At 41.8% G+C, this 23,379-nt stretch overlaps 1 protein-coding gene across 1 annotated transcript in view; it reads left to right on the top strand.

The window, feature by feature from the left end:
• The window catches only part of ME1 (malic enzyme 1), a 340,941-nt gene that overhangs the window by 226,652 nt on the left and 90,910 nt on the right, over positions 1-23,379 (top strand). The gene's annotated exons all lie outside the window — the stretch shown is intronic.

Below are 23,379 nucleotides of genomic sequence, written 5' to 3'. Positions count from 1 at the left end.
GAAGCTGTAAATTATACATGGAAAATATTTTTAAACAGTATTTTCAGGCTAAGAGTGCTGAGTGCAGCTGGTTTGGCATATTTTCCAAATCAGATTTCAAAATAGAAACCAGCTGCTTATGTGTTGCTTTTAGCTGAAATACCAACATATGTCAAATATCCTAAACTGGGCACTTCTAATGTAATATACATTGGGGATAGTAGACATGAACCTGATGTCAGGTCCAGCTGTAAATTTTACTGATTTACTTTTTGTACCGAATCTGAAATATTGAAGTTCTTCACCATAAAGAGATTCATTTGAGTGATTTAGTATATAATCCCAGGGTAAAGCTAAAGAAAGAATACCCTAGCATAGAGTCCACCTCACATTTCCACTGGTTTCCTACCTGAGCTAATAAAGTTATTTCCAGGCCTGGCACTTCATTGTATTAGGAGATTACATCATCCCAGCAATAATTCCTGTTCATAGGTTTGGGATCACAAGGCTCTTTCTCACTTGACCCATATAGGCAGACACATTTTTGATCTGATAGACATAGAAATTAATATTGGGGGTACAAGAAATGCTCTTTTGTCATTGGTTCATATGTCTCCTACAGACGGGTCACAGACTTAACTCTTTCGCAAAGATGATATTGCTCTACAGAAGACCAATCTGTACTATGGCTTCTAGAATTTGTCAGGAGCAGGGTTTGCAAGTTGTGTCAAATTGCCCTGCCTTCAGACTGGGGTGTGGATAATATAATAAAAAATTAGTGTGGGGTTATTATAGAAAACTCAAGCATTCAAATGTCCAAAAAAATACATGTTTAAGTGTTTTATTGAATTCAGACCTAGTTTGATAGGACTGAGCATCTGCTTTCCAGGGTTAGCAAGTATGAGATCCTCTCAGGGTTGAACAAAAGTACTTAAAATATTTTCCAATACATTAGTCACAAAAGATTAATTAAATCAGAATAATGTAAAATCCAAATGCAACACAAAAAAGACCCAGTTCTACACTGGTTCTGTTTGTTTCTTTCTTGGATACTATTTTACCATACCTGTTTTATTTTCATAAGTATGTGTTCACTGTAATGCACTGATATTAATCTTGCAGAACAACAACAAAACCCAAGAGTATGAGAAATTGTTTTCCCTAAAATCATGCTGGGATTTCCAGGTTCAACAGTGAACCTTACTTTGGCTTCAGTGTAGATTTTTTTTCACAAGCATTTACCCCAATCTAGTATAAAAGAGAAATATAAATAAGCCCATAATGTGTCCTGAACCAAATTTACTCTCAACAATATTTCTATTACAGTGATTTTTGTAAATAACCTCTTGGCATAACCCTTCCCTTCAGATAAAGGGCTACACTTCATGATCACTTTATTATTACAATATATTCTTATTTGGAGGGTTTCGGTGACATACAAAACCTTTAGGAAAATCAGATTTTGTAGTGTATAATGTGCACTGATGTTGGGCAACGCAACCAACCCTCAGTTAGCTTTACTGAATTTTTCAGTTAATCCAAAAATGCTTGAATGGGGTTATTTTGTATCTGACAGGCAGGAGTCAGTTTGTACATTCATGTAGCTAGGCAGGTACTCATGAGGCACTGGAAGTGTGACTGGAACTCTTAACTTTAAAGTTTTATAAATATGTTGTAGAGAATCAAACCAATTTAGAAAGAATTTAGTATATGTTTATAGTTGGAGTAAACTGGTTTCCATAGTACTGATGTTTTATAAATTTGTTAGTGTCAAGAATGACCTATACGGATGAGCGAGAAAGTGTTAGGAGTCAGAATTTTTCCATTCCAAGTTCGCTTGATGCTAGGAGAACTAATTGTTGGTACAGTAAGGAGCACTTAAATAGTGAAAAGATTACTGAAAAGGAACTGAAATGTTTGTTCATCTGAAGCTTGTTGGCAGAAAATTTAAAGGAACAGAGGCTGCATCAAGTAAGCACCATATTTCAGAGAACACATGACTTGAAGTAGATTCTTGACCATGAATATAGTCTTTGTGCCAAAGAAAACTGTAAGACGAGTTTCAGCTTGACTACGAGTGTTGTGATATCGTACTTTGGAAAAAAAAAACTGCCACAAAGTTTTTGAATGTTATGTTGAACATTATCTTGAATTTTAAAGTCAAGTTTTGTCATTTAACCTTCTAGTCAGGGAAATCTTTTGTGACAGCAAAGATAAAAACTGAATTGCTTTTCAGTTGTTAAATAGTATTACAATACTACGCATGGGGAATATATTAAATGTGCTGGCTGTAGTGTCCTTAGTGCTGAAAACATTGTGTTTACATTTAGATGCTCAATCACATTTTTATAAAGATGCTAGAATATAATTTAACTTGGCTGTTGTAAATTGAGGATGGTGAGTAATATATGGTAAAAATTTGGAAAGACATTTTAAAACATGAATAGAATAAAACCTATATAGAAGAAAACATAAATCAACACCAGCTAAAAGCTGATTTATTAAATCTTTTAGGTTTAGAACTTTTTTATTTCTTCCATCAGGATTCAGAAGTTTAAATATCAGTGAATCCTTCCATTTCATTTCTGCTACTGGTTTACAGGAATAACTTTGAAACTATTGGATCATTTTAACACCTAGAGAAATTGCCAAGTAACGCATCTGGTCTTCCAGCAAGACAACAATGTTTGTTAAAGAGGGCATCAAACCCTATTTGCTATGTCTAGTTTAGCCCTAACAATATTATTCATAGTTTAGGATGCAGACCTGAACAATTTTAGTAGAGACTGTATGCGCAAAATCTCAGTAAATATCTTCTTTGGATAAGGAAGGTGCTTGGAACAGAAAGAATTCAGTAAAAATAGGAATGCTTATCTAAAGAAATTATAACTAAATAAGGAATATTCAGTGATACATAAGTGGACCTGACCTGGCCCAGTAATTCATTTATTAGTTGCTGTTTCCACTCTGGATTATGGCTCACTTTACATTTGACAAAGACTTAATCATCTTGAGCATATTAACTGTTGTGTTATTTACTTGTGCTATGTAAATAGGCTGATATGTGGATTTAGATTATACTTGCAATGGGCATCTGAATGTTTGAATATTTAGACATCTTAATATAAATATCCCAGATGAATATAAGGCTCTGCCCTCCCATTCTTAGCATATACTAGCCATTTTATTAACTCAGACATTCTCTACTTTAGAATATCAGCTTCCATTTAGTTCAGAAATGTAACCTTAGCAGTATGCTATTCTAGGTTTAAATATCAAATTCAAAATTTAGGAGGAATTGTTTGACTATACGTTAATAAGTCTGTCTGGCTAGTAAGTCTTTATGTTCTGCATATACTGATTTTACATGTGCTGTGGGACAGATTTGCTTGTGGGTTCTACTGGCTTACACTGCTGTAAACACTGGCTGAGATCCCTGCTGCCAGAAACCTCTGCTTGGTGAATGAGTTGTGGCAGCGCCAAGCACATTTCTACACTGCAATTAAAAGCTTGCAGCCTGCCTGTGACTGCTGTCTCAGGCTCCCAGTTCTCTGGCTAAGGGGGGTGTTTCATTGTAGTGTAGACTTTTGGATGTGGGCTGGAACCGGGGTTCTAGGATCATGCAAGGTGGGAGCGTCCCAGAGCTCGGGCTGCAGCCTGAACCTGAAAGTTTACACCGCAATTAAACAGTCCCTTAGCCTGAGCTCTATAAGCTCAGCTGGCACAGGCCAGCCATGGATTTTTAATTGCAGTGTAGATGTACCCCAAGTGGCTTCATCTTCATTTACGGTAGTAGGAGGATTGAGGATCACTGCAGCCCTAAAAATTTTGAATAGCCAGGATCTTCTGATTAAGCAGTTTTGGTTGAGCAGCTGATAGTAGAAATCAGATGACAGAATTTCCAGTAATGCGTCAGTCTTTCACTAGTATGGTGTAAGCCTGATCCTTAGCTAAATACTTTAAATGTCGCTGAAAAATGTTATATGTGGTGTCTGTCTGAAGTTTTTCCTTTCTTAGGGGGTGGAAGCTCTTAAGAACAATAACCTCGTCTGGTATGTTGTGGTATTGACATTTGCAGCTTACAACAACCATCTCCCACCACCTGACCATTAGATCAGGAACTGAAACATCATGTTTCAACAGTCTGTGTATGGTAGTTTTTTAAGGCAGCACAGAATTTTGCCTTACACCCTGAACAGCACCTTTAAAACAGATGGGAATGTGTGGGGTATAAATAATGCAGAATTTGGACTAGTATTTTAAGACACTGTAGCCCTTTAACTGTTCTCACCTAGCCGTGCTCTCAAATAGCTTCCCTTTGCCCTCCTCCTCTGCTATCTTCTGCATTGTCTCTTTTCTCCTCTCTCCTCCTTCCATCATCATCTCCACATCCATCCCTCCCTCCCTATGACCCAGCTTTACCTTATCCTGTTGCCTTCTCCTTCTCTCTCCACAACCCCCACTCAATGCTACAAATCCAAATGCCATCTCCATTTCCTCCTCTGCTGCCTCCTCCTCCAGGGACATCTACCCTACTCCTGGCCCTACCTTGATCCCCACACTTTCCTCTTATCACACCCATCTCCACAATTCATAGACTTTAAGACCAGAAGGGACCATCATAATCATCTAGTCTGATCTCCTGCACAATGCAGGCCACAGAACATCACACACCCACTTCTGTAATACACCCATAACTTCTGGCTGAGTTACTGAAGTCCTCAAATCATGATTTAAAGACTTCAAGTTACAGAGAATCCACCATTTACACTAGTTTAAATCTGCAAGTGCACACTGCAGAAGAAGGCAAAAGAACACCAGAGTCTTTGCCAATCTGACCCAGGGAGAAAATTCCTACCCAACCCCAAATATGGCGATCAGTTAGACCCCGAGCATGTGGGCAAGACCCATCAGCCTGACACTTGGGAAAGAATTATCTGTCATAACGCAGAGCCCTCCCCATCTAGTGTCCCATCACTGACTGTTGGAGATGTTTGTTGCTAGCAGTTGCATATTGCCTACATGCCATTGTAGCCAGTCTCATCATACCATCCGCTCCGTAAACTTATCAAGCTCAGTCTTGAAGCCAGTTAAGTTTTGTGCCCTCACTGCTCCCCTTGGGGTACTACTTCTATTCCTTTGGTTCCTACCCCTCTCATCTCAGACCTTTTCCCAGGGCCACACAGAGGTTTTTGGAGGCCTGGGGTAAAACCAAGATTTAGGGTCCCCCACCCTTCCAAAAAGTTACTACTGTGGGGAGGCCCTTGGGTAAGGTGGGGTTGGAGAGTACGCTCACCCTGCAGTCTTCTCACAGTGGCAGCTACTGTCCCCACAGGGTTGGGCCTGGCTCCCCGCTTGGGGCATTGCAACCCAGCACACAGGGTCACAACGGCACTTGGTTTGGGGTTCCTCTCAAATGGGTGGGGGCCTGGGACAAACTGCCCCGTTTTCCTTCCAGTCTTCTAAGTGGCCTTGCCTGTTCCCTTGTTCTCTCATCCCCTTCTCCTGCTGCCCTGGAATGCTCATTCTATGTGTTTAAAACATAAAAACAAAACACTGTAATCCATGACCTCTTTATCTCCCACTCTCTCTGCCTTGTCCTCACTGAAATCTGGTTCACTCATTCTGATGCTGCTTCTCCCATACAGTGGTCTCTTCTTCTCCCACTCCTCCACTTCCTGCTTTCCAAAGATTGTGGTGGGCTGGGCTTCTCCTTTCATGATCCTCCTATTTCCAGCTCTTCCGCTTCCTGAGTCATACTCTTCCTTTGACCAGCACTCCCTCCAAATCTTTTCACTTCTCCCACCCCTTGTTGCCGTTATCTGTTAACACCCTGCCCCCTAGACATACACACCTTTCACCTTCATTTCTGACTTTGTCTTTTGACTCTCCCTGCTCACATCACAATCCTTCACCCTCATCCTTGGTGATTTTAATTTACATAGGGATGTCCATCTAATTCCCTAGCTTCCCACCTCCTTGCCCTCACATCTCCATTTGACTTGCAGTTATAAATCAACTCTCCTACTCATCAATATGGTCATCCACTTGATTTTGTCTATGCCATGCCCTTCTACCCTTGCTCTCTCCATCAGTGGTCCCCCTCTGACCACTTCTTTTTCAACATTGCTGATTTGTCCCTTTCTGTTTGTCCTGCTACTAGTTCCTTTCATTACTTCAATCCATCAACATCCAAGAATTCTCATTTGCTCTCAGCCTTCTCTTTGTCATCTCTGCCCTCTTCTTCCTTGATTCAATCATTGATCATCTCCACTCCACTCTTTACACCAGTATTGACTACTTTTCACTGCTCTCCCTTTGGGAAGTCCACCCTGCCAACCCTCAGCCTGGCTCACCCTCAGTATCAGTTTTCTATTCTTTTTTTCTTGTGCTGAGGAGCATCTCTGACAAAAGTCCTATGAGCCACACTGACTTTCTCCAACATAAATTTACTCTTTCCTCCTTTAATTCTGACACCATCTTAGCCCAACAGCTTTACTATTCCTGCCATGTCAAATCACATGCCCATTACTCCCACCATCTCTTCATCACCTTTGATTCCCTTTATGCTCCTCACTCCCGTACCTTCCTCCCATTCCATGTACAATCTTGCTGATTTCTTCAAAGAAAAAAATCAGTAAGATCTAGTGTGACCTCCCCCTGCACTTTACTCCCTTCCTTGGCTCCTAATACACTTTTTCCCTCACCTGTCTCACGTGTCACTGGCACAGAGACATCCTGCCTGCTCTCCTCTTCCAGCCCCATCCCATCTCCTTTCATATTCTAATCTTCTTCATCAGTGCTCTCACCCCCCTCTTATATTTCTCAGCCCCTTTCTTTCTCTCTCTTATATCAAATTCCTTATTCCATCCTATAAACATGTTTTGGTCTGCCCTATTTAAAAAAACCCAACAAATAAAATCTTATCCTTGATCCTTTCTCCCTTCAAACTATAACTTCATCTCTCTTTTCCACTTCCAAACTCATTGAACATGATGTTTGTAACTGCTGTTTGGAGAGCTTTTCTTCTAATTGTGTTCTTCACCCTCTTTAATATTTTACCTCTTTACACACTTTACATTCCACTGAGACTGCTCTCACTAAAATCTCTAGTGACCTCTTCCTGGCCACATCTTAGGGCTTCTACTCTTATCTTATTTTCCTTTACCTCTCAGCGGTTTTTGACACCACTGTCTACTTGAAATGTTGTCCTCCATTGGCTTTCATGGTTCTGCTCTCTCATAGGTCTTTCCTTAACCTCTCTGATTGCTTTTTCTAGGTCTCATTTGGTAGAATATGGTCATCCGCTCTCCCCCATTCTGTCAATGTCCCATAAGGCTCTGTCCTTGGCACCCTCCATGTTTTCTATCTAAGGCCCTTATGAGGGCCCCATCACAATAGTATTGGAGTGTCTCACAATCTTTAATGTATTTTATCCTCAGAACACCCATGTGAGGTAGGGATGTGCTGTTGTCCCCATAACCTGCATGTCGCCTTTGAGTCGGCACTTTCACATGACCCAAATACTCAGGCTATTTCTAAATCTTGTTGCTTTATCTTACACAGCATCTCCAAAATCTGTTTTTTCCTGTTTGTCTACACAGGCAAAACGTTCATCCAAGACCTCTGCATTTCATGCCTTCACTACTGCAGTAGGGTTGCCAATTTCTAATCACACAAAACCAAACAACCTAGCCCTTCCCCTTCCCTCAGGCCCTGCCCCCCATTCACTACATTCCCCCTCCCTCGGTGGCTCGCTCTCCCCCACCCTCACTCACTTTCACTGGGCTGGGGCAGAGGGTGAGGGGTTTGGGGTGCGGGGTGCAGGAGGGGATTCCAGGCTGCAGGGGTAGGGCCGAGGGATTTGGACTGTGGGAGGGGACTGCGGATTGAGGCAGGGAGATGGGGTGTGGGAGGGGTGGGGGCTCTGGGCTTGGGGTGCTGGCTAGGATGGGGATGAGGGTTTGGGGTGCAGGAGGGGTCTCCATGCTGGGAGGTGGGGCCAAGAGATTTGGAGAGTGGTAGGGGGCTGCGAGTTGAGGCAGGGGGTTGGGGTGTAGGAGGGGGTGAGCGCTCTGGGGTGGGACTGGGGATGAGGGATTTGGAGTGGAGGAAGGGGTTCCAGGTTTCGTGGGGGGGCTCAGTGCTGGGGCAGCGGGTTGGGATGAAGTATAGGCTCTAGGTTTGGGGTGGGGCTGGGGATGAGGGCTTTCGGGTGCAGGAAGGGGCTCCAGGTTTGGGGAGGGCTTAGGGCTAGGGCAGGGGGTTGGGGCGCAGGCTTACCTTGGGCAGCTCCCAATCAGTGGCGCAATGGGGCTAAGGCAGGCTGCCTGCCTGTCCTGACACTGGGTTGCGCATGCCCTGGAGGTGGCCAGCAGGGCCAACACTAGTAGTCAGGGTGAGGGAGGAGGCTCTGTGCACTTCTCTCGCCTGCAGGCACCGGCCCCCCAGGTCCCAGCCAATGGGAATGCAGAGCCGGTGCTGGGGGCGGGGGCACACGGAACCCCCCCAAGCCTAAGAGCCAGACCTGCTGGCTGCTTCTGGGGCACAGTGCGGTGCCAGGACAGGTAAGGACTAGCCTGCCTCAGCACTGCCGACCGGACCTTTAATGGCTCAGTCGGTGGTGCTGACTGGAGCCACCAAGTGTTTTTGACCAAGTGTTCTGGTTGAAAACCAGACAGCTGGTCATCCTATACTGCAACCTCGTCTTTTTCTGCTTTTAATTACTGCAGTGTTACTCTCCTCAAGTACATTTAAAATGCTGCTGCTAAAATTGTGTTCTTGAGTCATCACTCTGACCATGCTATTTTTTTTAGTCCATATATTAGCTCCCCTTCACCTCTGTATCAAGTACATGCTTCTTGTGTTTACCTGTAAGGCCCCTCATAATTTAGCCTCACTCTACCTAAATGACCTAGTAATCTGCTATGATGCTGATACCTGCCTTCATAGTGTCACGGTTCCCAGCCTTTGCCACCATCGGTCAACTTTTCTTTTAAACACTTCCTCCATGTTTTCTACAACATTGTGCCTTATGCAGAGGAAATGCTTCCAGATAAAATCATTCAGATTCCTCCTTAAGACTCTCTTCTGCGAGGATGCCTACAAAACTCAGCCTGCTAATCATGGCTAAAAGAGGTGGCCAGCTGGCACTATTAGTCTTCCTCCTCTTTCCTTTTTCTACTCCCTTCCTTGCTACAGCAACACCTATTTAAAAACATACAATACAATAAATGTAACTAACAAAGCTGTGCCAGTGCTCCACAAGATTCATTTGATTGTATGTTAAAAAGAAAAGGAGTACTTGTGGCACCTTAGAGACTAATCCGATGAAGTGAGCTGTAGCTCACGAAAGCTTATGCTCAAATAAATTTGTTAGTCTCTAATTTGAGCATAAGCTTTCGTGAGCTACAGCTCACTTCATCGGATTAGTCTCTAAGGTGCCACAAGTACTCCTTTTCTTTTTGTGAATACGGACTAACACGGCTGCTACTCTGAAACTTGATTGTATGTTGTAATCCCATCCACTTCCCTTCCTCTGTTCATGTCTTTCAATTCTAAGCCATTAAGGGCAGGGAGATGTTGGATGCTGTACCTCCATATTGGTACAGCATCCAACACAACAGTGCCTCAATCCCAAGTGGCATCATTGGCAGCTACCAAATATAAATATTTAACAATAATAATAATAGGATCATTGAGTCTTAAGTTTTATTTCTCAGGTTTTTGTCTTAAAAGATATGCAAAAAATGAAAAAAAGGACCTCAGCAAGATGTTATCTTGTAATCTTATGTTAGAGTATAGTGATTAATACATCATATGTTAGAAAGAGGAGACAGGGCTTCTTTCTGCAAACATCTGTTTATGATTTAAACATTGCAAAATGTCCAAAAAAGATTGTGTGGTGAGTACTGACTCAGAACTGCAGCCACGTATCCTGGTGTCCCATGGATTACTCCTACGCTGCTATTAATTTTGTTGGTACAATCCCAAGTCTCTCATGCTCGGTTTACAAGTGATTGTATTCACATAAACTACCAGTTAAAAAGTCCAATGATCTTGGGAGAGCTTGTATATTTGATTTACAATAACACTTTGCTGTGGCTGTGCTAATGTATCATTCAGACAACAGGATTTTTTCATCAGGGTATCCTGTAAATAGCTGTTAATATATTCATCAATCAGCATTGTTCCATATGGTGTATTTTCCTATTTTTCACTGCCCCTTTCCTGTGCGAGGTCTCCACAGCTCTGCATAACTATTATCTGGTCTTAACTCCTGTCATACAGCCCTTCTTTCCCTGATGGATGGGGCCCTCCCACACAGGTTTGCTGTGGTCAAGTCATGAAATTTAGAATCTAGACAATTAGAGGGATCTAGACTAAACTCAGTTTTACGAAGGCCTTATTTTTTCCTACCATTGTATGTATCTTTTTCCTTCCCCATCCAGGTTCTGGCACAAAAAAATTACATTATTCCAATTTTGCCTCTATCAGGCAAAACAAATATTTTTCTGTTCATACAATAAAATATTGTGATGAGTTTACCAAAGTGCTCAAAATGAGTGTCAACTTTTTAGACTTCTTACAGTGCTGTAGTTTGAAAAGTTGAGCAACCTCATAGGTTCTCAGGAAATCATAAAATTCCAGCAGACACAAATGTATTTTGAAATAAAGCTTCAAAGCTATAAAAGAGGCAATAGAGGCTTTCCTGGATCCAAGTTGGAAGCTGGGAGATATTGTGGTGGCATTTTGCAGATTTCATGAGACCACTATATTTTTAAAAGTGAGAGCAGTTAGTATCACTGTCTTCCATTCGGGAGTTATGAATTGAGTTGTCTTTGGAGCTTTAATTAATCAAATTTAATTAAATTTAATTCCTATTCTATCATCAGGTAAGACTTTTGAACAGTATCACCTAAACTTTCTACCAAGAAATTCAGGCAAAATTTTAAACTTTAGGCAGCTAAATCCATATTTAAACTAAATCTAGGATTTGGTGATAGGTCTCCTGTGCTACCAATAAGCCTTTTTACTCTTGGTGTGGTATTTTTGTACGTTGTATATGCTATGTCTGAAGTTACCAGGGAGATGCCTGAGTCAAGACAGTGAGACTTGATAGTTATTATTGTTACATAGGCTATATAAGTTTTATTCATTATGCGTTCACTATACAAATATTCACACAGCACTGTCTGAACTCCCAAAGTCCTTTACCAGGATCCTTATAAAGGATTCTCTATGGGCTGTCTTTTTGTTTGTTCTAATGTCCAGTCCCAGCACATTAAATAATATTTATGAATTATAAAAATCAGAGCTTAGCTTATAGCATGGACAAATTAAAGTGAGAGGAGCTGAAAAATACATTTAGGATGCATCTCTACTTTAAATTTTTGGAGGTGATTTTGGGTCTGGACAAGTGGTTTAGCTCAGTTTATTCAGGATTTGAAGCACTAGCTGTCTGCAGTGAATGCCAGAAAAGGTGGGTATTTTTTTTAATAAAAACAATAATTCCAGAAGTATAAGGTTGGCTGTATTCCTAGTTTTTGAGTTAAAAATAATAAAACTGAAGAAATTGAGTGGAATCTCATTGCAGTAAAACTGTTCTACCAGATCACTGTTAGATGCTTTTCTTATTTAGGAGTACTTTCCAGACCTCATTCATTCAGTCCCTAGGGACAAGACTTTGCAGGCAGACAGCTGCAGTTATTGTACAGCTTACCTGACCTCCTTTAGGCAGGGGCATCTTATATGTGTATCCTGATCAAAGCCTTTCTTAGTGTAACACCTTTTGAATATTTGGATGAGAAACAAACACTCTAACCAAAAATGAATGATGGTAGCTAAAAACGTGGTCCATTTGCTCTTACTCTCTAAATAATGTAGGAAAAAATAAATTCTGAAAGAGGACTTTTTTTGTGCTAGTACACTCAAAATGTAAGAAAAGTTCATGGTGCTAATCTGAGTCTACGATCTGGACTTTAAGCTCATCTAAAGTTAAGTAAATTGTTGCACACTATAGTATTAAGAGTCGGGAAGCAAGTTGGCTGTATTTAGTAAGTACCTCACTGAACTGTACAGAAGGAAACTTCTGAATTTTCATCAGAATTCCTCAACAGGATATTAAATGACAAGATACTTCACCAGTGAAAGTGCTACATATTGAGGGAAAAAAAAGACTCATTGGCTGATCATACCCAGAAGGCAGGACACTATTTCCAGTAGCTGCTGAAAAGTGCATTTTCAAAGGTGTACTATTCATAAGTGTAACACAGTATAAACTAATAGACCATCCTCAGCAACTATAACAGTTTTTGAAGCATGGTTAAAATATTGTACACTTTAACAGGCAAGAAAATTGCACCAAGCCTGAGATTCCCAACAGTGTACTGCTTCTGTGACCGTCCATTGTTAATCTAATCAGTAAAATGATGCAGACACACTCAAATATGTATTTTACTGCAAAGTAGAATTATGAGTTAATTTTATTATTTATTAATATGGTGCTAACAGTGTGCTAGTCTCTTACATTCTGTATGCCATCTCTATTTATATTGTAACTTCTTGAGGTAGTTAGTGTTTTCCTTTGTGTTTTGTGCAGTGCTGAGCACATTTTTGATAATCAAAAGTAATATATGAGGTTCTGCAATAATTGTGCCTCCACAGATTTCTGGATCAACTGCCACTAGTAATACATTGCAAAGTACTGCTCATGGTGGATAGAAAACAACCAGAAAGGAAGACCATTCATGGGTTGAACATCAACACATGTCCCAGTTATCTTCTTTAGTTGCATATTCTGAAGGTGGAAATTGGACATAGAGGGGAAAAAAAGGCTGGTGATACTAGCAAGTAAAAATGCTGTTGATGATTTTTCCCCCATTTAAAAAGACCTTTGTGGTAGAGACCAACAGCCAAAATTTCAGAGGAGCCTAACTCAGACTTATTTTGCTGTCGGTATGTAACCAATCACTAAAATCAACCTCTGTACCAGATGACTGGAGGATAGGTAATGTAACACTGATTTTTAAAAAAGGCTCCAGAGGGGATCCTGCAAGTTACAGGCCAGTAAGCCTAACTTCAGAACCAGGCAAACTGGTCAAAACTATAGTAAAGAACAGACTTATCAGATACACAGACAAACACAGTATGTTGGGGAAGAGTCACCATGGCTTCTGTAAAGGGAAATCATGCCTCACCAATCTATTAGAATTCTTTGAGGGTATCATCAAACGTGGACAAGGGTGATCCAGTGGCTGTAGTATACTTGGACTTTCAGAGGGCCTTCGACAAGATCCCCTCACCAAAGGCTCTTAAGAAAAATAGACAGTCATGGGATAAGAGGGAAGGTCCTCTCATAGAATAGTAACTGATTAAAGGACAGGAAACAAATGGTAGGAATAAATGGTCAGTTTTCAAAGTGAAAAGAAATAAGTAGAGGGATTCCCTAAGGATCAGTGCTGTTCAACATATCATAAATGATCTGGAAAAAGGGGTGAACAGTAAGGAGACAAACTTTACAGACAATACAAAATTACTCAAAATATTTAAGTCCAAAGCTGACTGTGAAGAGTTATAAAGTGGGTGAGTGGGCAACAAAATTGCAAATGAAATTCAGAGTTGATAAATGCAAAGCAATGGACATTGGAAAACAATCTCAACTATACATATAAAAAAGCTCTAAATTAGCTGTTACAACTCAAGAAAGAGAGCTAGGAGTCATTGTGGATGGTTCTCTGAAAACATCTGCTCAATGTGCAGCAGCAGTCAAAAAAAAAACTAACAATGTTTGGAACCACTAGGAATGGAATAGATAATAAGACAGAACATATCATAATTTCACTACAGAAATCCCTAGTATGCCCACACCTTGAATATTGCATGCAATTCTGGTCACCCCATCTCAAAAGATAATAGAATTGGGAAAAGTACAGAGAAGAGCAACAAAAATTATTAGGGGTATAGAACAGCTTCCATATGAGGAGAGATTAATAAGAGTGGGACTGTATAGTTCAGAAAAGACACTACTAAGGGTCAATATGATGGAGATCTATAAAATCATGAATGGTGTGGAGAAAGTGAATAATGAAGTGTTATTTACTCCTTCACATAACACACAAACCAGGTGTCACCCAATGAAATTAAGAGGTAGCAGGTTTAAAACAAGCATAAGGAGGTACTTCATACAATGCACAATCAATCTGTGGAACTCATTGCTGGGGGATGTTGTGAAGGCCAAAAATATAAGTGAGGCTAAAAAAGAATTAGATAAGTTCCTGGAGGATAGGTCCATCAGTGGCTAGTAGCCAAGATGGTCAGAGATGCAACCCCATGCTCTGGGTCTCTCTAAACCTCTGACTGCTGGAAGCTGAGAGTGGATGACAGGGGTGGTTCACTTGACAAAATTTCCCTTTTCTGTTTATTCCCTCTGAAGCATCTAGCACTGGCCACTGTTGGATCATTGCTCTGACCCAGTATGGTCATTCTTATATTTTATGTTCTTATATACTCATTCATTGAGGGGTGTTCTAGTTTCAAATCCTGCTAGGGCAGATTTTTAAATGTGGACTGTTTTTATTTGTGTTTTAGGGAGGTGTGCGTGCATGTAGTTCTCTTCGCACATGCCCTGAATTTGAGGGAGGGAAGGGGTTGTGGAATCTTTCCCCCACATACACACACCTTGCAGCAGTAGAGAATTAGAGAGTGGTTCACTCTTGTGTCTGAAAAGGGTGTTGGATGTGCACATGTGTATGTGCACAGCAGGGCTAGGAGTGTGCAAGCTGGCTCTTTTACTGGTATCTGCGAGGCTCTTACAGCTTTGTTGTATGGGCAGGGGGTTCTGTGCAAGCAGCACTGAAAGTTCCCAGTATTTAACTACTACACAGCCTTTCAAAATGGTGGTATGTTTCAGCTGTGTTAGAGCGGGAAAAAACTTGAGGGCTGTCAACTGCAGGATCATATACTAACTACTTGTTATGGAACAAATGTAATTATGATCCACTGGCTACTTTTTTAAGGCTAAGTAGCTAAGGTCGTGAGACCTGTTATCTTCGAAGAAGGCATGATACTCAGGGTAATACAAAGGAAATGCTTTAGACAAACTGTGGTTAAACCAGATGCCACATAGCAATTATTCAAATAAGAAAGTTTACTAGGAAAGTAGGCTGAACTCTTGCTCATTTAGCCAAAAATTTAAGCAACCTCATGGCAAGTTTTTACTAGGGAAAGAGGAGCTACTGGGCTTGATTCCCCACACTGTCTGAGCTCTGCTAGGATGGAATAAAGAGGAGAGACTGCAGGCATCTCGTTGCAGTTCCCTCATTTCAGGGTTGCCCAGCCCTAACACGAAAAAGAGCTGCCTCAGAGCAGCCATGACTTATGGTTCTGAAATAAATCCCCTCAAATGGAAAGTCAGGAGTAGGTCCATTCTACTCTGCTATGCCTTCCCTTCTCTCTGGCCCTGACAAGCGCACAACATCCCCCTTTCTTTCCCCCTATGCCAGGAGTGAGGGTCATGGCTGGCATAAGAGGTGGCAGAGCTGCCTCTACCAGCTTTCTGGTAGCAGAGAGTTTCTCTATGCAGAGGGAATTTTCACTGGCTTTTTTCAGCCGGTTTAAAATTGTGGTTATGTGTACACTATAAGATAGGTGTGTGATTCCCATGCTTGCATACACATATTTGCACTAGCTTGATGAGCTAAGCCGTGCCTCTATTGACATTATCCTTGCTACTGGAGTTACACTGCTCTTTATTTTCATGCTAGCTCAATAAGAGCTAGCGCGTGTGTGTGTGTATGCAAGCAGGAGAATCACACCCCTAGCTCATAATGTAGATATAGTCTAGGTTGTGCTGCTGTCATTGTGCAAAGTGGCTTTTAGCTCACCAGAGAATCCAGCCCAGGATATCTTGTTGATAGGTGAGCTTAAGGAACAGCTAGTTACTTTAATGAACATTCTTAAATTGCCTTTAAGATTAACAGTCCTAAGTTGTGTTTATTAATATATTACCCAACATGATGCAAAAATGACTCAAAGACATAATACATGCTGATGGATCAATTCTAGTTTTGCATATGGGCTTTATAATATTGACTGACACAATATAGAATCATAGAAATGTAAGGCAGGAAGGGACCTCTATATGTCATTTAGTCCAGCCCTCCGTGCTGAGGCAGGATTAATTATACCTAGAACTTCCCTGACAGGTGTTGGCCTAACCTGTTCTTAAAAATCTCCAGTGATAGGGATTCCACAGCTTCCCACGGTAACCTGGTCCAGCACTTAACTATATCAGTGAGAGGCTTTGGCAATGGGGAAGCAGTGGGGAAAGACTCCGTAACAGAGAGCTGTCTGTCTGCAGAGGCTAGTCTTTTACTGCAGCACGGAAAGGCTTTTGCATCAGGGAGCTGCCAGCCAGCAGTAAGAATCTGCCTGAGCCTTTCCCTGCTGCAAGGAAAGACTGCAAAAGGGAGCAGGCCAAAACTGGCCACAGTACTCCAGCTGAGGCTTCTCCAGTGCCAAGTAAAGCCGGACAATTGCTTTCCATGTTTTACGTTCAACACTTCTGTTTTACATCCTAGAATGACATTTGCCTTTTTTGCAACAGCATTGCACTGTTGAATCTCATTCAATTTGTGGTCCACTATTACCTCCAGATCCTTTTCTGCAGTCCTGCTGCCTACCCAGTTTCCCCCATTTTGTACTTGTTCATTTGATATTTCCTTCCTAAATGTAGTACTTTTCACATGTCTACTGAATTCTTCATCTTACCGATTTCAGACCAATTCTCTAATTTATCATGAAGCGGATGGGTAGGATCCCCTGGGGGACTAACATGAAGGGGAAAGGAGTCAAGGAGAGCTGGCTGTATTTCAAGGAATCTCTGTTGAGGTTACAGGGACAAACCATCCCGATGAGTCGAAAGAATAGTAAATATGGCAGGCGACCAGCTTGGCTTAATGGTGAAATCCTAGCGGATCTTAAACATAAAAAAGAAGCTTACAAGAAGTGGAAGGTTGGACATATGACCAGGGAAGAGTATAAAAATATTGCTTGGGCATGTAGGAATGAAATCAGGAGGGCCAAATCGTACTTGGAGCTGCAGCTAGCAAGAGATGTCAAGAGTAACAAGAAGGGTTTCTTCAGGTATGTTGGCAACAAGAAGAAAGCCAAGGAAAGTGTGGGCCCCTTACTGAATGAGGGAGGCAACCTAGTGACAGAGGATGTGGAAAAAGCTAATGTGCTCAATGCTTTTTTTGCCTCTGTCTTCACTAACAAGGACAGCTCCCAGACTTCTGCGCTGGGCATCGCAACATGGGGAGTAGATGGCCAGCCCTCTGTGGAGAAAGAGGTGGTTAGGGACTATTTAGAAAAGCTGGACGTGCACAAGTCCATGGGGCCGGACGAGTTGCATCCGAGAGTGCTAAAGGAATTGGCGGATGTGATTGCAGAGCCATTGGCCATTATCTTTGAAAACTCGTGGCGAATGGGGGAAGTCCCAGATGACTGGAAAAAGGCTAATGTAGTGCCAATCTTTAAAAAAGGGAAGAAGGAGGATCCTGGGAACTACAGGCCAGTCAGCCTCACCTCAGTCCCCGGAAAAATCATGGAGCAGGTCCTCAAGGAATCAATCCTGAAGCACTTACACGAGAGTAAAGTGATCAGGAACAGTCAGCATGGATTCACCAAGGGAAGGTCATGCCTGACTAATCTAATCGCCTTCTATGATGAGATTACTGGTTCTGTGGATGAAGGGAAAGCAGTGGATGTATTGTTTCTTGACTTTAGCAAAGCTTTTGACACGGTCTCCCACAGTATTCTTGTCAGCAAGTTAAAGAAGTATGGGCTGGATGAATGTACTATAAGGTGGGTAGAAAGTTGGCTAGATTGTCGGGCTCGACGGGTAGTGATCAATGGCTCCATGTCTAGTTGGCAGCCGGTGTCAAGTGGAGTGCCCCAGGGGTCGGTCCTGGGGCCGGTTTTGTTCAATATCTTCATAAATGATCTGGAGGATGGTGTGGATTGCACTCGCAGCAAATTTGCAGATGATACTAAACTGGGAGGAGGGGTAGATACGTTGGAGGGCAGAGATAGGATACAGAGGGATCTAGACAAATTGGAGGATTGGGCCAAAAGAAACCTGATGAGGTTCAATAAGGATAAGTGCAGGGTCCTGCACTTAGGACGGAAGAACCCAATGCACAGCTACAGACTAGGGACCGAATGGCTAGGCAGCAGTTCTGCGGAAAAGGACCTAGGGGTTACAGTGGACGAGAAGCTGGATATGAGTCAGCAGTGTGCCCTTGTTGCCAAGAAGGCCAATTGCATTTTGGGATGTATAAGTAGGGGCATAGCGAGCAGATCGAGGGACGTGATCGTTCCCCTCTATTCGACATTGGTGAGGCCTCATCTGGAGTACTGTGTCCAGTTTTGGGCCCCACACTACAAGAAGGATGTGGATAAATTGGAGAGAGTCCAGCGAAGGGCAACAAAAATGATTAGGGGTCTGGAACACATGACTTATGCAGAGAGGCTGAGGGAACTGGGATTGTTTAGTCTGCAGAAGAGAAGAATGAGGGGGGATTTGATAGCTGCTTTCAACTACCTGAGAGGTGGTTCCAAAGAGGATGGTTCTAGACTATTCTCAGTGGTAGAAGATGACAGGACAAGGAGTAATGGTCTCAAGTTGCAGTGGGGGAGGTTTAGGTTGGATATTAGGAAAAACTTTTTCACTAGGAGGGTGGTGAAACACTGGAATGCGTTCCCTAGGGAGGTGGTAGAATCTCCTTCCTTAGAAGTTTTTAAGGTCAGGCTTGACAAAGCCCTGGCTGGGATGATTTAATTGGGGATTGGTCCTGCTTTGAGCAGGGGGTTGGGCTAGATGACCTCCTGAGGTCCCTTCCAACCCTGATATTCTATGATTCTATGAAGTTCAAAAGCCTGAATCTTGACTAGTGAAGGAGAGTTTTTAATGTGCTTACCTCTAGAAGACTCATACATGTTGTGACAGACTCAGACCAGAAGGATATAAGAGAGCAGTGGAAGGCAGGTATATCAGCCTCAGAATGAGCAGGTCCCTGTCCCCTAGATAGCCAAACAAAGACTGCTCCAGGCCACTCAAGGCACCTGACGCCAATTTAACCAGTTAAGGTCGTTAGGCTAATGCCAGCCCCTGACCTCAATTAACTGGCAAAGGGTCAGTTAAGGCCATTAGGCTAATGGAGACAGCTGGAACCAATTAAGGTCCTACTCATACTTTTTAAAAGCTCTCCTTTCTAGCTCTTCTTAAGAGAAGCCCAGGTGAAGGGAGTTGGAGGAGAGGAAGCACTGCTGAATCCTGAGGTAAGGGGGGGAAGCTTGGAAAAATGGGACCATGGGGAAGTGGCCCAGGGAATCGAAGCAGCATCATTGGTGAAGGGAAAAACAGCGAACAGCTGCTACCATTAGGGTCCCTGGGCTGGAACCCAGAGTAGAGGGCGAGCCCGGTTTCTTTCCTTCCCCCATTCTCTACAGAGGTCCCTTGAGAGGGGAAGCAGACTTTGGTCCAGGCAGGAGGCCAAACCGAGCCTACTCAGCTCTAAGGAGCAAAAGAGACTGTGGGTATCCCACCTTCCATACTGGCCTGTGATGAAAGTAGCTCGATAAGCTGTGACCTTTGCTGCTATACTGGGAAAGGGAGGTCATACTGAGGGTCTTAGCGAGCTGCTGAGGCCACTGAATCTGCCTGGAAGTGCGGGAGCCACCAATATGGGCTCGGAGCTTTGTCATAATGTGTATAAGCCAAGATCTAGTGATGTGGAAAATTTGACAAACAATTAATGAAAACTATTTAAACAGTACTTCCTTATCATGCTTGCTAAAAACAAATGTAATCCACCAAAGATGGGACGATAACCGTTCTGATTTACTAATCCAGATAGTGGATTTTTTTTTTAAAAAAAGCAGCTTTCAAAATCTGAGTAAAACTAATGCAGATATTTTTGGACCCAATCCAAAATAGGGAATGCAGGAGACTGGGTGCACATTTTTTTCCAAATATGTAGTCTCTGGGTTTGATTTTTCAGACGTGCTGAGCACTATCAACTTCAGTTGAATTCAGTGGAAGCTCCAGGAAGTCAGCACTTCTGAAAATGAGACCCATTAAATTCTATTAAACTAATCCAAAAACGCCTATCCTTATTCTTCAAAAATTGAAGGAATAAATTTAGAGGATGCATAAGAAAAAGTAATCTTAAATGGCCTTTCTATCTCTATTTGGCACATATCAATTTCAATATGTCTTCCTGTTTCAGTGCTGCCTGCTTGAATCTTAGTCTGCAAATGGCCTGAAATTATAACTCTGGAAGACGTGTGTGCTGCTCCATTTGTTACTGGGAAGTTGACTCAGATAACTATTTCACTGCTGCTCATTGAATAATAATAAATAATAATAATAAAAGAAAGAAACATACAGTGAAGACATGCATTATTTGCTGTGAGAAGCATAGTAATTAGGTGAGCCAGAGCTTTAATTGAGGGCAGAGTTTGGGAATATGCCACCACTTTCTTCCCCCCCCCCATCCCCACCCCCCGAGTTTACCCCTAAGTAGCAAGAACTGTAGTTCTGTAGGCTGTGAGCATTAGATTACCAGTGTAACATTCAAGGCACTGAGGAAGATGTCAAGAGAAAATAATGGGGAGCCTTCTTAAACTTTAACACCCTGCTTAAAAATGTTCAGAATGGAGACAGAAGGCTTATTGTACTACAGTTTTGGTCTGCTCAGGTTTTAATTTTTCTTTCTAATCCTTAATAAAAAAAAATTATATTCTCCGCAAAACAATTTTTATCAATGCTACAGACTGGAGCAAAAATTTTGAGCCCAGTTCAAACTCATTGTTTGAGAAGAATAAACCCAAGTTACTAATGTATAACTGAAATCATTAAAAAGATGTACACGATAGCTCAGCTGAAAGTTTTGCTCCTTGTCAATGTAAAATACATTGTTCATTCTTTTATTCTCTCCCTAGGGATTACAGAAGGCTCCTGTTTCTGTAATGAAAGCTAGAGAAGCTATTTTACTTCTTTATTGTGACTTCTGGTAAAAACATTACTGTTATAAATGTACCATTTTATTGAACTTGAGTATCTCATTTTATAGCAAAGTTTATAAGAATTCCTTCAACTTTTTCAAGCATAAACTTAATTAAGGAAAATATACAGCTTTTATTTTAATTTAAAACTTAATTTTAAAATGTGTAATTTCATTTTCATTTTAAAATTATCAACAATAATTACAGCTTTATACAATATTATATAAGGCTGTGCATTTTTAAAGGAATGGTTGATTTGCTGTCATTATAGAAGCTTTTAGTATTCTATAAAATTCACAAACAATCATGCTGTAAAGTTAGTGCTAAAATACATTTGTAGGAACTTTAATTTACTTTCTTCTCAGGTGATGTAGCATGAGTTTCCTTAAAATTCTGGCTAAATTTTTCAGAAAGGCCTATCCCATTAAAAGCCAATGGGATTTAGGCTCCTAAGTCACTGAGGTACTTATAAAATGTTTATACTCAAATTAATTTTAAAAATGTAACACAAAATCCCCACCTCACTGTCTTGAAAGGAATTAGGTTGGTTGAAAACAGTTAGTATAGAACTTTTTTTTTTCCCAGAAGAAATACATGAGTTCAGTGCAACTGAACTCCAATTTTCTTGAGTATCCTTATTGGTCTGGAGAATTTATTTTCTGGACTACTAATTTTCTTGGTCTGTAACAACTGGGAGAGAGACTTCCATCATCTGAAGACACAGAATACCCCCAAATAATTACGCATTGTTCTTACATTTTATCATAATGCTTGTGATCATCACAATACATCTGTATGCAATGTACATTAATGCAACAGCAAGAGAAAATATATATATTTTAGAACAGATATAAACCCTCAAGTTTCAGGCCACCTACTAACAGACTGAGGCTAGTAAACCTGTAGGTTGCTGCTCTAGAATTTTTATTTAGTTATCATAGCTAACTCCAAAAAGATTTCAATACATTTTAGCAAATCTTTGGGTGGACAGAGATTTCAAAACATTTGTTCATAATTACATAATCTCCTGTCTGAACTAGTGTAATTTCTAATCTTCCTGCAACCCATCTGGTTTCCTTTCAGTCTGTCCAAACAGTGCCACCAAACTCATCTTTGTTGCCTGGACTCTGACTACGGTATCCCTCTTTATGAGTCTCTGTTCACTGGCTCTGCATCCCACATCACCATTTCAAAATAATTTTTCCTTCTTTAGGACTCTGCATAGCTTTGTTCCTGCAGACCCAGAGGCACAAAGGGGGGCAAGCCGGGGCACCGGGCCCACCCAAATATTTCTGTGTGTTCCTGCAGCCCAGGGAGGGAGGAAGGAAGCAAGCAACAGGGCGACTGGCTGCCCTGGCTGAGCTTCTCCTCCCTCCACACCCCAGCTGCAGCCTGCTGCTTCTCCTTCCCTGCTGTTGGAGTCCCATGTGTTGCCTCTGCCTCCAGCCCCTGACTCACCTCAGGGGTCTGCAAATCAGGCAGCAGCGCTGGGACTCCAGCAGCAGGGAACGAGAAGTAGCAGTTTAGCTACATGGGCAGTCAGTCACCCTGATGCTTCTTCCCTCCCCGGGCTGCAGGGAAACAGAGAGTGCTGCTGCAAGGAGAGCTGCTACCTCCTAACAGCTGGGCGTTGCCACCAGAGGTGTCCCGAGAAATGAGGGCAGGGTTCATGCAAACCTTTAATTTGTGTGTGTTTAACATGCCCTTCCAAAAGTATTCAAATTTAAATTCCTGTGCAAGCCCCAGTGCGGACCTCTAATCAGTGGCCACAAGTTCCTCTTCCCTCCACACCCTGGAAGAGTTTCTATGCCCTGCCTCACACCATCTTACATCTGGAATATCTTCCCTGATCCTTTGATGCACAGCCCCATTCTCTTCCTTCGAATCCCTGCTCAAATCTCCTTCTTTCCATTAAACCTCAAACAACAATCTTCTAAACAATAATTATATATATCAAACAAGAAATTCCTAAGAACTTATGTGAGATTAGTTTTGAATCAGCTAACCATCTCTGTAACCTTATTCTATGTATTCCTCTCTCTCTCTCTCTCTCTCTCTCTCGCCTTTGTTGACCTTTGATCAGTTCTCCTACTGCTCTGTATTGTCATGATCGTTTTAAAGTGTAAGCACTACAGAGCAAGGACGGTCTTTATTTGCTGTGTACTATATGCAACTGTTAAATAATAATCATTCCGCTCCCTGAGCAGGCTTGACACCAACCTCCCAAATTAACCCAGCCTCTTTCTCTCTTATTTGAGTCAAAGTGGAAAGAGTTGCCAGACCCATGTTTCCTTTCTCTCCTTCTCTTTGTCATCTTTTGCTTGGCAACAG

The sequence above is a fragment of the Natator depressus genome, chromosome 3, assembly GCF_965152275.1.
Source record: "Natator depressus isolate rNatDep1 chromosome 3, rNatDep2.hap1, whole genome shotgun sequence".
NCBI classification, from domain to species: Eukaryota; Metazoa; Chordata; order Testudines; family Cheloniidae; genus Natator; species Natator depressus.
Note: the sequence above shows the minus strand (reverse complement) of the source record. Positions and strands in the feature narration are given on the sequence as shown.